The sequence below is a fragment of the Rhinatrema bivittatum genome, chromosome 3 (genome assembly GCF_901001135.1).
Source record: "Rhinatrema bivittatum chromosome 3, aRhiBiv1.1, whole genome shotgun sequence".
Classification (NCBI taxonomy): domain Eukaryota; kingdom Metazoa; phylum Chordata; class Amphibia; order Gymnophiona; family Rhinatrematidae; genus Rhinatrema; species Rhinatrema bivittatum.
In genome coordinates, this window is record NC_042617.1 from 247,412,339 (window position 1) to 247,427,987 (window position 15,649).

The 15,649-nt window shown below is 44.9% G+C and overlaps 1 long non-coding RNA gene across 1 annotated transcript; it reads left to right on the forward strand.

The window, feature by feature from the left end:
- Positions 1–2,919: 2,919 nt before the first annotated feature.
- Positions 2,920–13,691, forward strand: LOC115087329. Its single transcript, XR_003855498.1, has 3 exons — positions 2,920–3,126; positions 4,748–4,829; positions 13,105–13,691. It is a non-coding gene; the product is annotated as an uncharacterized LOC115087329 (long non-coding RNA).
- Positions 13,692–15,649: the final 1,958 nt, after the last annotated feature.

Below are 15,649 nucleotides of genomic sequence, written 5' to 3' on the forward strand. Positions count from 1 at the left end.
CTAACAAATTAGGGCAGCCTGTGGGTAAGCAGACTCTCTCCTCCTGGTTGGCGGACTGCATTTCCTTCACTACAGACTATTAGCAAGCGGGCATTCCATTTCAAGACCATGTTAAAGCACACTCTGTGCGGGCCATGGCAACTTCAGTAGCACACCTACGATCAGTGCCACTTCCTGACATTTGCAGGGCTGTCACCTGGAGTTCTCTCCATACCTTTGCAACCCACTATTGCTTGGACAAAGCCGGAAGACAAGATTCCATCTTCGGCCAGTCTGTCCTTCGTAACCTGTTTACAAACGTAATGTACCAACACCCTTCCACCTGCCCGGTGGAGTTCAGGATGCCCTCTACCAAATTCCACGTTGTTGTGCCTGTTGCACACCTTTGGGTACATTTGGTGCATGTTCGGACATCCTCAGTTCGGTACTCATCCATATGTGAGAACTACCATCCTGCTTGTCCTGTGAGAAAGCAAATGTTGCTTACCTGTAACAGGTGTTCTCACAGGACAGCAGGATGTTAATCCTCACGAAACCCGCCCTGCAGTGTTGGGTTCATAACGTTTTCTTATTTTATTTTTTGGCACTGCCTGTAGCTTTTAAACAAGACTGAAGGGGGACCCCTGCTGGCTGCAGGGTTAGTGCCATGCTGGGCATGCCCAGTAGGGGCCAGTCAAAGTTCTGGAAACTTTGACAAAAGTGTTCCGTGATTGGGCTCCATCCTGTGATGTCACCCATATGTGAGGACTAACATCCTGCTGTCCTGTGAGAACACTTGTGACAGGTAAGCAACATTTGCTATTTCTCCTTATTCGCAGAGGGAATAAGTGTTGCTAATGTAGATGGAATCCACATTGCTCTATGTGCTATGAAGAACATAGATTGGGTTAAGGAGGCTGATAGAGAAACAGGAATCAACATCCCAAAATCTAGACCACAGTCAAGCTTTTGTTTGGAAAAAAAAATAAATATATAGTGTCTTTCAAGAGAAGGGCCTATTTGAGGGATTCTGAATCTCACTGTTAGGAGACCAGTATGTTTGTTCTGTCTTATACATTACACAGAAATGGCTACTTCACTACAGACTGCAAATAAATATCCAAAAATTATTACAGCTGTCAAATCCCCTTCATATGAGCTTCCATTTACATTTACCTTCCAAGGTCACAGCATACCAGTCTCTAAGAAAGTCCATGAAATTTCAGATTAACTCAGTAGTCAAATCCTCATTCTTTAAGTTGTACCTTTTAAGGCACTTAAAACCCTTGTTAGAGTCTCAAGATTTCTGTTTTGTACTTCAATCCCTTGTTGTCAATGGCTTAGACTACTGTAACTATTTAGGCCTCCCTGTTAATTTTATTTTATTTTGAACTTTTGTATATGGTACACTCGGCAGAAGCTGACCAGAACCATGCACAAATTCCATTTGTACTTTACAAATAGTACAGAACTCCACTGCTAGGATTTTAACAGGTACAAAAATGCGTAAACACCTAGTCCCCATTTTGTCTGCATTACCCTGGTTACTGGTGATGTGGGAGATTCAATACAAAGTTATCACCATCATTCACAACTTGTTAAATAACACAGCCGCGACATGGCTTAGTTCAATACTCTAAATATATAGACCTGTTCAGCAATTGCGCTCCAGAAATAAGAATCTATTTGAAGTTCCATCTCCTAAACCAGCACGTTAAGATATTAATTCCAATCTGGTGGCTTGCTTAGCCGTTGCAGTGACTTGCTCACCTAGGGGCCACAGACCACAGCATCCTCTAGAACCCAATAAGCTTGGACTTTGAACCTGGCCAATAGGTGGTGTCATTTATTGTATGATGGCTAAGACTCCCATCCCTCCAGAAGCTGTGCATGCTCGCGTGTCAAGGAATAAGCCACAATTTTATGACCAGGTACATGAGATAGTACTGTCACTGCTGCCATGTTGAAGTACTGTGTGAAGCAGGAGCTGGACTCCCAAATCAAGCTCAGGTCTTATGCAAGACTGGATTTAAGATTTTGTTGCCCATAGGTGGGACTGGAGAACCAGAGTAGGAGGGAGGTAGATGAAGTGCCACAGCAGCAGCTCTTTAAAACTGGTTCCCATTCTGCCAGGGAATTTGGTGCCCTAGGCCAGGGGTGGCCAACTCCGGTCCTCGAGAGCCACAAGCAGGCCAGTTTTTCAGGACATCCACATGGAATATGCATGAGAGAGATTTGCATACAGTGGAGGCAGTGCATGCAAATCTCTCTCTTGCATATTCCTTGTGGATGTCCTGAAAAACTGGCCTGTTTGTGGCTTTCGAGGACTGGAGTTGGCCCTCTCTGTCCTAGGCAGTTGCCTATTCCTAAATCCAGGCCTGATGGTATACAGCACTGCTGCTGAGCGGTCCTGATTTTCTGACCAGGTATTGAGTAGGAAGAACAGACTTTAAATCAAATAATTTGTAGTGGGGATAAATGATTCTGGCCAGATAACTAAGCAGGCACAATCTAGATCAGAGGTAGGCAACTCCTGGAGTGCTACAGCCAGATCTGGTTTTCAGGATATCCACAATGAATGATGTATGAGGTATATCTGCATGCATTGCCTCCATTGTAAGCAGATATCTCATGCATATTCAGTGTGGATATCCTGAAAACTAGACCTGTTTGTAGTGCCTCCCCCCAATTGCTGTTACAAAGCCCAGCATATGCAGGATAGTTGATTACAGAATTATGTGGTGAAGTTTGCTTCTAAAGAGAATAATCCTGAACTGTGTATTGTATTAATCTCTGAAGGACTCAATTAGTGAAAACTTATAAACTGCTGCAAAGGAGGGGTCTGCAGAGAGAGGGCATATTAAAAAAAAAAAAAAAAAAAACCCAACTTGACAAATCCAGGAGATGCCAGTTTTCCTTTCTGCGTGGCTATGTGAACATTGTCACATTCTCCTTGTGTTTTGTACAATGCTTTTACATTTCTTCCTCTCACATAGCTTTTGTGGGGATGAATCCTAAAATGAAATAATACTTTTTTTTGAGGGTACATCTCTTCCCCTGGAGAGTTGGTACTGGCCTGCAGCTGAGCAACCAGAGGATGAGCATGAGGAGGAAGATGCCTTAGGTGATGAAGCTGAAGAATTAAGCGTAAGTTTTAACGAATACAGAGATCAGCAAGCAAAGCTGTTTTGGTTTACTAAACAAAAATAGTCCCAAAACTGGCATAGACATGCAATGTGAATGCATACAATGGAAATGAGAAGGTGCTGAGATGCACCTTATTGGTGGCTATCACCTGCCCAAGGTTACTTTACATATATAGAATTACAGCATTTCTCTAGCCCAGAGGCTCTTGAAAACCTCCCAGGCCAGGTTTGGAAAGCATTGTCCTAGCCAGTAATAAATATACAGTTAGTTTTCATGCAAGTTATGAAGCAAATTTTCAAAACTGTTTTTGCAGGTGTAAAAAGCCTGCTTGAAACTTGACCGCCCCGCCCCCCCCCCCCCCCCCCCCCCAAAACTAGGTGCATGTAAAAATACACTGTTCACAGTGCCTTGTGCTTTTACCCAGAGAGACGAAAGGGTGGGAGAGAGGAAGTACGCAGAAATCTGAATGGAATCCCCATGTGCACTTTGAACCTGCTTCAAAGCAAAGTACTCGCATTCTCCTGCCAGCTGGAATATTCCAAATGAAATTTTGCTAGAGGTTTCCCTTTGAAAATTATCTTGCAGATCTACAAGCTCATAATTAAAAATTGGTCCCTCCACAACTCTTTTCTCTTTTTTTTTTTTTAAGAAGAGGAAAAGGAGACCCCAGGAAGTACCTGACAGCATTCTATTTCCTTTATAAAAATGTTATTTTCTGGGCTGGCTCGGTAGCAGTGCTGTGCCAGAGGGACCTGGGTCCAGTTGCTAGCTCTCATTCCCCGGCTCAGCTGGGGATGCTGCAGAAACAGGCCGATGCTATATAGTGTGCTGAGCCTAGTACACAAGCTAAAAGCTGTTGGGCGCACATTTTGCACGTGCTAGGCTGAGTGGCTCTGAACAGGTTAGGAAAACAGACGCTCATTAATTCAGCATCATTTTCCTAACCTGTGCACAGCCACTTCTCCTGGGCGCCTGATGCCATAGATGCACTAGGGACTCACAAGTTATACCTACTGTGTCCTTTTTAGCGTGACCCTTCATTTAAATAATGCATTGCGTGCCCAGGAGAGGTGGCTGGGCACCCATTAGGACAGCGGGCGTTCAATCATGAGCGCCTGTTTTATGCAAGCCAGTAATGCATCGGCCTGAAAGTGTCCACAGCCCCGCGGGGAGGGATGCAGAGTGTCATAGTCTTCATGTGACAGCAGCACATTGTTCCTGGATTCAGGACCTGTGATTATAGGGCTATGGAAGGAGCCTTGGTATGTGTCCCCCAGCCAAGGGCTGTTACTGCAATGTCTGCATTAAAGGTGGGGGAAGGGGAAGCTTGATATCTCTGGGTAGTTGCTAATGAAGGCTCATGGGGCCGGTTCCCAGCTCTGTTTCTGATTGAGCAGAAAGCTCAGAGGAACAGTCGGAAACAGGTGGGTTAAAACAAAATACACGTGTCTGCTTGATGTTCATGTAGCCTTGACAGGTTTGTTTGCAGTCTGCTACCAAGAGTCTGACACTGATGCATGAAAAAATCCAAACTCGTTGTGTGATTTTTCTTTGAAAATCTAGTTGTTTTTACATATGTACCCAGAAACCTAATTGCATTTTATTTTTTTAATCATTCCAGTCTTCTGAAAAGTTAGAAGCTCTCACCACATATTTAAGAAAAGAGCACTTTTATTGCATTTGGTGTGGAACAGCCTACCAGGGTAAGAAAAGTCAATTATTTCAGTACTTGCCCCAGTGATCATGTGCATGATTAAGAATTCACTTTCATCAACCCCTTACGCACTGTGGGTGGCTTGGAGGTGAGAAGCAGCTCGATTTCAGTACACACTTCTGTTGGAGTCATTTTTTGTTACTTTTTCCTGAGGATGTATATAGAGGTTAGGCCGTATGGATTTAGAATTTTCACCCATACACAGACTAGTTTGAAGGCCACAAGCCTGTTTACTGTCTTGTACTGTGAAATGTTTACGAACAGGCAAGAGTGTTTGTTTAGTTATTCCACTAAGTCTATGATGAGAAAACTAGCAATTAACTTATACTAAAGCCTGAGAGAGAGAATGAAGGCCACACAGCTGTGTCTGAAAACTGATAAGAACTCATAGGGAGGGAACAGCTGTTGCTTTTCACAAGCTTTGTAGTGTATAAAGGGAGACAGCGAGAGAGGGAAGAGAGAGACAGAGGGAAGAGAGAGCCCTGGGCATGATGGTATGGCTGATCCTTTGGAAATGTAAGCTTTTTATATCTATGTAGCAATTATTATCTACCATTACTTATTCTGTTTGATCTGATTGTATTTGTTTTATCCTCATATTGCTCAATTAAACTTATTTTTCCTGGAACCGTGATGTACTTAATCAAAGTATGTGTGTGGCTCTTTGTGTAGGGGATAAGCTCCTGGGTTCAAGCCCCCAGGTATAATCCCAGTAATTGTGTGTGTTTATATGGGATAAGCTCCCCAGGTCAGAGCCCCTGGGCAGGATACCAGTGTGCACAGTCTGAACCCGTAACATCTTCCAACTGTGCAAACAGCTTGAAAATATTTTGCATACATATCTTAAAATGAAATGGCAACATGTTCCTTTAAATATTGAAATCAAGACCTAAATTGTGTTCACTGCAGAGCACAATGCACATGGCTACATCTTCCCTGTCTGAAACACTGTGGTCTCCTGCATTAGGGAGGGGGGGGGGGGGCAGTGGCAGTTGGCACCTGGTAGTTTCTATATGTAAAGTTGCATTCTTTGGTAACTGGTTTTATGCTGGATTTTGTTGTTTGTTAAATCTGTAAACCACTTCTATTGTAAATTTTACTGGTTATGCGGTATATACATATAAATGACATAAATTAGAAAGCGCTAAATAGGTCACCCAGTTGAACTGAATTTTTAATCCTGCTTTCCAAAGGGGAATGAAGACTTTTGAGATCGTTGTGTATGTCCTAGCCATTTCAAATTTTCAGAACATGTCAGGGGAGTCATGAGACCTCGGAGGGAAGGGAAGTGTTTGTTTTATTTTTCAAATCTATATACATCCAGTCACACACACACATCCTGGAAAGCAGGCTCCTTTAATTCCATGTGGAACTTCTTGTATTGACTAAACATTCTGGATGCTCTCGTGGTTAATGGTTAGAGTGGCTCATACTGTATAATGGTTCTACTTTACCAGAATAATCCATTGAGGTGACAGATGGGTGACTTTTCAAAAAATCATTTCAAATTGAAAAATAAAAATGAATTGGCGCTCCTTCTTTCCTCCACAGCTTCTGTACTTAGACATTTGGAAATCATATCATTTTTCGGCTTGCTTCAAAGCCCCGTACTTGACCTTGGGTTGCCTGTGCTGTACTGCGTTGGGCTTATTAGATGGACCTTTAGAAGGTAGTGCAAATTCATAATTGTGTATAGCAATGGAATGTCCTAACACACACACAAATATAAGAGAGTTAACAAACTTTATTATTACAAATTACTTAACACATACCATGAAATGTGTCTCAGTAGTTTCACAACATTCACCCTTAAACTCATTCACACTCTTACCTATTCATTCAATTTAAAACACAAGTACAAACATTATCATTAAGCAGCCTTACTACACCAACTCACAAACAAGTATGGGAAAAACTGTATATGCATTTATCGGTAAAGATCTTATACCCTTGTGGCTTATATGCTATTTACAACACTTAACATATGTGGTTTACATCAAAGCAATCATCTTTTCAATAAATTTCCATACATCTTTAATAATTTAGTCAGTGCTGAGGTCTTCCCATCTCGTCAATGAACCACAACTTTACTTGTGTGTAGATCTCAATTTGCCCAATGGCATTACAATCTCTTCTTCTTTTCTTGGCTGTTAACGATTTTCCCTCCTCGTAAAGATCAATCATGATAATAATCCTCTCATTATAAAGAAATGATTGTTTTTGGTTTTCTCACAGGACAAGCAGGATGTTAGTCCTCACATATGGGTGACATCACAGGTACGGAAAATTTTTCTGTCAAAGTTTCTACAAAGCTTTGACTGACACTGGCACGCTGAGTGCACTGAGCATGCTCAGCCTGCAATTATCCTTGTGAGCCACAGGTGTCTCCCTCAGTCTTCTTTTTTCCGCTCTGCAGTAAGCATAGCGGTTAGGAGCTCTGTGAGAAATTCTAGACTTAAATTTTTATTTCACAAACACTTTTCCCTGCACGGGTCTCCCTCTGCGTACGTTTATTCAATGTTCGGTGAGTACTATGCCCTGTTTTTTCGGTTGGTTCCTGTCACCTTTCTGGCCTGCCAACCGACTGCGGCTTTCCCTCTTCCTATTTTTTCAGTTAGCTACACATAGCCTGCGAGTGTCCCTCTGTGACACTCTGCTTGGTTATTAGCGCTAGTGCGACAGGGACTTCCATGGTTTCCGTTGCCGCCAGGGCTCCTGTAGTTTCAGGTCCTTCGATTTCCTCGGTACCCTCATAAGAACATAAGAATTTGCCATGCTGGGTCAGACCCAAGGGTCCATCTAACCCAGCATCCTGTTTCCAACAGAGGCCAAACCAGGCCACAAGAACCTGGCAATTATCCAAACACTAAGGAGATCCCATGCTACTGATGCAATTAATAGCAGTGGCTATTCCCTAAGTAAACTTGATTAATAGCCGTTAATGGACTTCTCGCGCAGTCGATGCCCCATTGCTACTGTTGGTACCCCCTTCAGACTGTCCTGGATTCTTAGATGCCATCAGTACCCCTCCCCCCACGGTACCCTGATGCCATCCTCCCTGCATCATTTCTATCAGTGCCGTCCATGTTTTTCATCCATGGCACTGATTTTTCCTTGGGTTCCATCGGTGCCATCATTGCCCAGATGGATGCCATCGACATACACCTTGTCTCGTCTGTGCCATCCATGCCCGGGTTGATACCACCGTCGCCTGGGGCACTTCCATCGATGCCAGGGTCATTCCATTGATACCATCCTTCATTTTATGGATGCCATTAATGCCCAGGGCCTTTCCGTCCATGGCATCGATGCCCATGTCAAATCCATCGGTGCCCATGGTGTCGGTGCCCGCGTCTGTGGCATCTATGCCATTGCTGCTCGAGTCGATCCAATCGATACCGTCGACGTCTGTGGCCATGCCGTCTATGCCCGTGGCCATGCTACTGATGCCCTCGACGCCCACATCGTTTACATCGGTGTCTTCGTTCCTATCGATGCGGTCATAGACTCCGTCGATGCTGGTATCATTTTTCCGATACCAACGATGTGGTTTTTTTTTTTTTTGATTATTCAATGTCACATCATTCTCATAGATACCTACGCTGATGCCATCAGTGCTCCGTCACTGTCGTCATTACTCTGGCCGCGTCATCATTTTTTCATATATATTTTTGACGATACCCTCGAGGCTGCTTTGGCCGCCATTGACACCGTCAACACCGACATAGCACCGCCACGTAATGCCTTCGCCTAAACACAGTGCTCCATGCTTTGGGTTCTTATTAAAGCCCCGTTTCACTACATATTGCCAGGAGCAGTGCAGGCATGCTGATAGTCCATCATCAGTCGCCATCCACGACAGCGAGGGCATCCATCTCGACGCTGGGGAAAGACCAGGCCGAGCACCGTGGCATGCATCATCACCAACACGGTGACTGTCCGCCACCGACACCATCCAGCACATCGGTGCTATCCTTCTCGATGCTGGACAATGCTCGGGCCGAGCAACATCACCACTGCCATCGGCACTGTTATGCACAGTTTTGGCAGTCCTTGGTACTCCAGAAACACCGGAATGAGTTCCGAAGAATTCTGCACTGGCGTCACGAGACATCATGCAGCTGCGATGAGGGTCGGGTTCACGAGCTCGTTAATCGACTCCCCTATTCCCGAGGCGTGCCCCACCATCATCGGTGTGGGATTGTGGCCCTCCACTAATTACGGTGTAAGCGCCAGCCACGCCCAGCCTGTCTCCTCTATATCTGCGCCACCATACCAGGCATCAGAGTTGAGACAGACGTCTACGTCCACAGGCTACCCCTCGAGGACTCCTGAAATTGACGGAGCCAGCAATCTTCACCGGCTCGTCCTTCGGCGATCCACGTCGGATGGTAAGTACCCGCTTCTGCGGTATTCCCATTGAGATGTGTTCTCTAATTCAGGCCACATGGTTCGAAAAGTTCTAGGTCATGTACCTTCCAAGAACCATATTAGTTTCACATATCGCTATGTCAGCCACAATACCAGGAGAACCTCTCTATCATTTCTTTGAGATTGCATCAGGGCTTCCTCCCTTTTACAGCAACGAGGCTCTGTACTGATTAATGCTCTGGCTTCTGGTCACTGCTTCAGAACCAAAGTTCCAGGTGCATTCGCTGATTTGCTAAACACGAAATCCAGAAAATGCTGCCTCAAGTGCAAGTCCACCTCGAAGCCTGACGACAGGTCTCGATGTCTCCTTGTACAGCACATAGAAATGCGGGTAAGACTTTACCGCTCACACTCCCGTGGGAGGTTACATGATATCCAGATTACATCAGCCCCTCCAGTTGGACACCTCCTGGTCTCTCAACTGGCCGGATATCAGAGCAGCCACCCCACCTTGTACCAAGGTTCCCGGTACACTCCCCCAGACGCTACAAAGTGCAGAGGGGGGAAGGGGGGTGGTTGGGGACTTTTAATTACACTATTCTTTCTTTCAACAGAAAGTAGTTACTCTCCGCCCATCCTGGACCTCAGAAATACCAACTTTCTTCAGAAGGCACAGGTAAAATGGTATCTCTCGTTACCATGCTTCCATATCGCAGTAAGTACATTACCTCTAATCTTTCTATGTGCTTCATGGTGAGTCAACAATATTACAATTCCAAGCTCTGCCGGTTACACCAGCTTCGGCAACTGGGGTATTCATTGAATCACTATCGTTGAATACTGCTTCACTGTGGAGTGCAACATCATTCACGCTTTTCCTTGCATGGACAGCTGCATAACCACAGTCAGTCCATGCACGGAGCTGTAACTTCTTCATGACTCACTATACATTTAGTAACTGGGATTACTGTCACTGCCATAAATCCCTTTTACAACACTTCTGGACACCATAGTCACAATGATCTTCCTGTCCAGCATACGCACAGACATTCTAATAAATTCTTTCATGTCCCTGCGTGCATTTTTTCCATAATCTCAGCCCCTCAATTCTTCATTGTCAGGCTATGGGGTTTTTTCACTATGTATTTTCCTCATAGATCCAAAACTGCTATGGGTTAGATACAGTGAAATTCCATTATCAGTGGGTCCAAGCTGTTCAACCACTTTCGTCCCTCATCTATATTGCAGATCTAGAACCAAAACCTAGTCTGATCCCGCTCATACTCTCATTTCCTCAGGGTTGTAAGTTTTGACCTAAAATCTTCTCAACCCAATATGTATCTATTCCGCTCCAGGCGCAGTTTCACATAAACTTCCTGGAGCTTGTAGCCATGAGTTATATCCTTATGCCTTCCAATACTGCCTCTGCAACAAATCTTTGTGCATACAGACAGACAGCATAGGGACAATGTGCTTTTCCAACACACAAGCACACACAACATCTTAGCTGCTCTGCAAGGAAGCTGCGCAGCTCTACCCTTGGCCCTTGCTCACTCCATGCATCCTCGGGCCACTTCTCTAAGAGATTTACCGAACGCACTAACAGACCTTCTCCATGTAGGTTCCATTCTCTCGAATGGTCTCGAACTACATGTGTGGCGAGAATCTTCTAGCGCTGAGGTCAACCGAACTTGCCCTCTGCGTCTGAATCGAACCATACGGTGCACAGATTCTACTCCCTGCACATGTTTCCAATGCGTTCCCATAGATGCCTTTCTTCCATCAAGGGCCTCTTAAATGTCTCTTCTGCTGCCTTTCATAGCCAGCACTCTTCTAATGCTGAACTGGGACGGGGTTCACTGCTCCTCACACCCACGTCCTGCCAGAGACCAGTATTTTTCCCATACTTCTCAATCTATCACACCAGTAACCAATTCGCCTTCTCACCAGTCAGTCACAAATAGTAGACTTACTGATGTTCTCAGGTACTGGTAGCATCACAAAACCTTCCACACATAAATCCTACCATTCCAAATGGCATGATTTACCGCATGACGCATACAAAAGGGTATTACCCTTTTTTCTTTTTTCTACACCACTCTTTCTCTTGCTCCCTCGGATTCTGTTCCCCAGACATCCTCCACATAGGTACACCTCTGTTCCAATTGGTTTATCGTTTGGGAGTTGGGATACCCGATTTACGGTAAACCCCTTCTGAATCAGCTTACCATGGATTATCCACTGATCAAGCCACCTCTATTTTCACTAGTCACAGAACGGAACCTATATCTTATCCTTGTAAGTCTCATACGTTCTCCGTTCGAGCCTTTCCATTGCTCTTTTCACAGTTTGACGTGGGAAATTTTTTCCCTCATGTCATTTCTGCCAACAGGGTCAGTGAGTTACACACCTTGTTACATACTCATCCGACCCTGCGTTCCTCCGGGACCAAGTGGTTTTTACTTATTCAACTTCCTATCTTTCTTAAGGTAGACGTTGCATCTCACCTTACTCAGAATATACTCTGTCCATTTTTCCCAACACCTCTCTCTCACCAGAGAGGGTTTTTTCCACTTCTTGCACAGTAATAGTGCACTTGTATTCTATCTAGATCGCACTACACTCCATAGGAATTCCTAACTCTCTCTCTCCTTCTGTGGCAAGAGTCAAGCTGCAAGTTCCTGTGGGCAAACAGACCTATTCCTCCTAAATGATGATCTGTATCTTTTTCCTACCAACAAGCAGGCATTTCACTACAACTCTGTGTGTAACCACACTCTGTTGCGTCTGTCCCGGCCTTCATAGCTTCCCCTTGGCCGCTGCTGCTTGTACAAATTTATCAGGCTGCAATCTGGAGTTCTTTCCATACCTTCGCAGCCCATTATTGCTTAGATATGACTAGCCGTCATGCTCCATGTTTGGCCAGTCCGTCTACTCTTATTCTTTTCGGTTTCACTACCCAATATCCTTCCATCAACCCGTTAAGGGTTTCTGGATGCCCTCCGATCCAAATTCCACCCCCGTCATTGCGCTTTTCGCGCATCTTGGGTGCATTTGGTGCACTCTCGGGCATCCTCAGCTCGGTACTCACCCATATGTGAGGACTACCATCCTGCTTGTCCTGTGAGAAAGCAAGTGTTGCTTACCTGTAACAGGTGTTCTCTCAGGACAGCAGGATGTTAGTCCTCACAAAACCCACCCGCTACACCGCGGAGTTGGGTCTGTGTACGTTTTTACTTTTATTTTAGTTTCGCTTGCGCTTTTAGCTATAAGACGAGACTGAGGGAGACACCTGTGGTTCACAGGGATAATTGCAGGCTGAGCATGCTCAGTGCACTCAGTGTGCCAGTGTCGGTCAAAGCTTTGTAGAAACTTTGACAGAAAAGTTTTCCGAACAGGCCTCCATCCTGTGATGTCACCCATATGTGAGGACTAACATCCTGCTGTCCTGTGAGAACACCTGTTACAGGTAAGCAACACTTGCTTTTTCTGGGTTAGGGTTCATACAACTTTTCAAGTGAAATGCTTTTTTCCAGAGTGTAATTAGTGGCCTCTTCCCAGAGGTTTATTGCACAAATTAAATTAAAATGTCAGAGCTGCTACTTGACCTAGTTCAAGGAGGGAACTTTTAGGCCATTCTTGGATTTCCAACAACCCCATATAGATGCATTTCGGTACTTAAAGCACTGATTTCAAATAGTAGAAACTAGGTTTACAAATGCCACAATATATTGTGATGGAACTTCAAAAACAAGGCTGACCAAAAAGTTCCTTCCTTGAACTAGGCCACTTGGCAGCTCAGAAGTGTTTACATTCCAACACCCAGCAAAAGGAATTATTTAAGGTGTAACTGCCTCTATCTGCGTGTTTATTGCTTTTACTTTATGTTGCAGATGATGAAGACTTATCTTCCAATTGCCCTGGAGACTGTTCTGCGGATCATGACTGAAAACAGTTTCTTAACACATGGGAACCCAACGTTTCACAGCAGTGACAGTAATTCTAATTCCACATCAAGCCCTGGAAATCAGTCAGAAAAATTGAAAAGAAAATATGGTTGAGGGATGAGAGTTGCTGTTCTGAACATGGAAACTGAGTTGCTTGTTATTTTCATAGGAAACCGAGCTGTAACTGTCGCAGATTCTCAGAATATAAATGTGTTCATTTAAAGCAGCAATGGCCATGTACGCTCAAGACTGGTCAGAATGATGCGAGCCATGCATTCATCTTCAACCTCTTTGGCTAATTAATCCAGCTAGTCATTTCATTAAGAAAAAAGCTCTGGTGACATGCCATACTGTTGGAGCAATATCCTGTCATCTGCTCTGATCATGGTGGCAAAATTAAAGGGCCTTTTTACCCTTTTTGCTTTGCCTTGCCTTTGCTTAGTGTGTTTCAAGCAAGATTTGCCCAGTTTCACTCCAGTCTTTTTCTAAATTTATGGAAAATTACATGTAAAAATAAATTTTGAGGTTCCAAATATGGTTGCTGTTCTTTCACATTTTTTCCAGTGTTGGGTTGATTTTCAAAGGGCCACGTACGCAACTAGCAGCAGTTACACGCGTGGCCGGGCCCGATGCGCTGCATGCATTTTCTAAAGGGCCCGGCCACGCGCAGAACCACCGATTTACACGCATGAGTGCCAGGCCAAAAGAAAGGGGCGGTATGGGGGCGAGGTCTGGGCAGGCCAGGTCAGCGCAAGCCGGAGATTACTTCTGCTCCGGAGGATTACTCCAGAGGAGCAGTAAGTAATTAAACAAAAAAAAGTAAGTAGGTAGGAATGAGTTAGGGGTCAGGGAGGATAAGAAAATGAGTAGGAAGGTTAAGGTTAGGGATAGAAAAGTTCCTTCCCAGTCCGCTCCTTAATTGGAGCAGACTGGGAGGGAAATGGGAAAGGCCCATCTCCCTCCCATTTCTACAGAAGAAAAACAACTAGTAAAAACAATTTCTATCTCGGGAGTTCTCAGCCCTTCTTGATTATCATTCTTCTTTCAAGATGGCTGTGAAGGAGAACCAGGGAAGCCAGGGTTCAAATCCTGCTGATACTGCTTGTGACCTCGGGCAAGTCACTTCATCCTCTATTACCTTGGATGCAAACTTAGAGGGTCATTTACTAAGCTGTGGGGTTTTCCCCAGAGGAATGCAACAATGGGCCAGCCACGCTACCGGCCTGCTCACCCCAGGACGCCAAGCACCAACCTGACATGCACACAGCCCCAAAGCCACTCCCTGTGCTCCTTAGGCACACGTATGCCACTGACCAGCTGATAAAGGCCCCCTAGTGGGAAACGCTTTGACGGCGGCCAATGATGACATTTAAATACCCAGTGTGGCTGGGTATTTAAAGCCCAGCTGAGCTCCCAGTTAATGCCTCAGCAACAGGTCCCTGCCATGCTTGCGGTATGTATTACTTGTCCTACCGGTGCCTGTTCCTGCTTGCCCTGCCTTTTGCCTCATTCCTGCTTCTCAGGCCTCTGCCTTGCTCCAGCCCTTCCTGCCTTCACCTTGTTCCAGCCTGCCCTACCTACCTTTGCTCCATTCCTGTTCCTGTCTGCCCTCTAGCATGCCCTCATGTGCCTGATCATGACCATAGCCTGGATGCTGACACCTCCTGATTTCTGCTTTTCCTGATCTTTGCCTAGATTCTGATGCCACTGGATCTCTGCCTGCCCCACTGGAAGTAGTCATACAGATCTTGCTCTCAAACACCTGTTTCTCAAAATAAAAAAAAAAAGCCCCCATGGTAGCCAGTCCCTACCCTATGTCACCGTCCCGTGCCCCAAACTTTCTCTGGTAGTCGGAGGACCCACAGCACCCCCTAGGCTCACACCTGGTAGTGGCCATTTTCCAAAATGGCGCTGGCCTATCACATAAATAGAGGCAAAGGCAAAATATTGACCAGTCCGTACCATTTTGGATAATGCCTGCCACCAGATCTGAGACTAGGGGACACTCTGGGCTTCCACTAGACTAGCAGGGCATTTGGAAATTCCAAGGGAGTCAGGAGGGTTGGAAGTGTTGGGGGCAGGCTTCCAAAGGGATTTTTTGTTTTTGAGAAACAGGAGATGTAGGATCTAAACTGCCATTTCTGGAGCTTAAAGTTTATATTTTGAAGTTTGATTGTCTCATGGGGTAGCAGAAGGGTAGAACAGGGGTTCTTGCAAAACTCCTGGAGGATTTTTTTTAGATATTTGGGAGATTAATCAGGGTATATTAGACCCTTTAATTTGCAGCCCTTGGAGTATCGGGATCCATGTTAGCATCCCAATGCTCCCAGGGAAAGTTAGCTACAACTCCTGAGTTACAGCTACCTCTCATGAATATTACATGGCTTGCAATTTTTTTTTCAGGCAAGCTGTTACTTTATTAACATAAAATTATCTAGTAATGAGCTGCTTTACTTGTATTTGGGAGGAAATAGCATTCAGTATTTAAAAT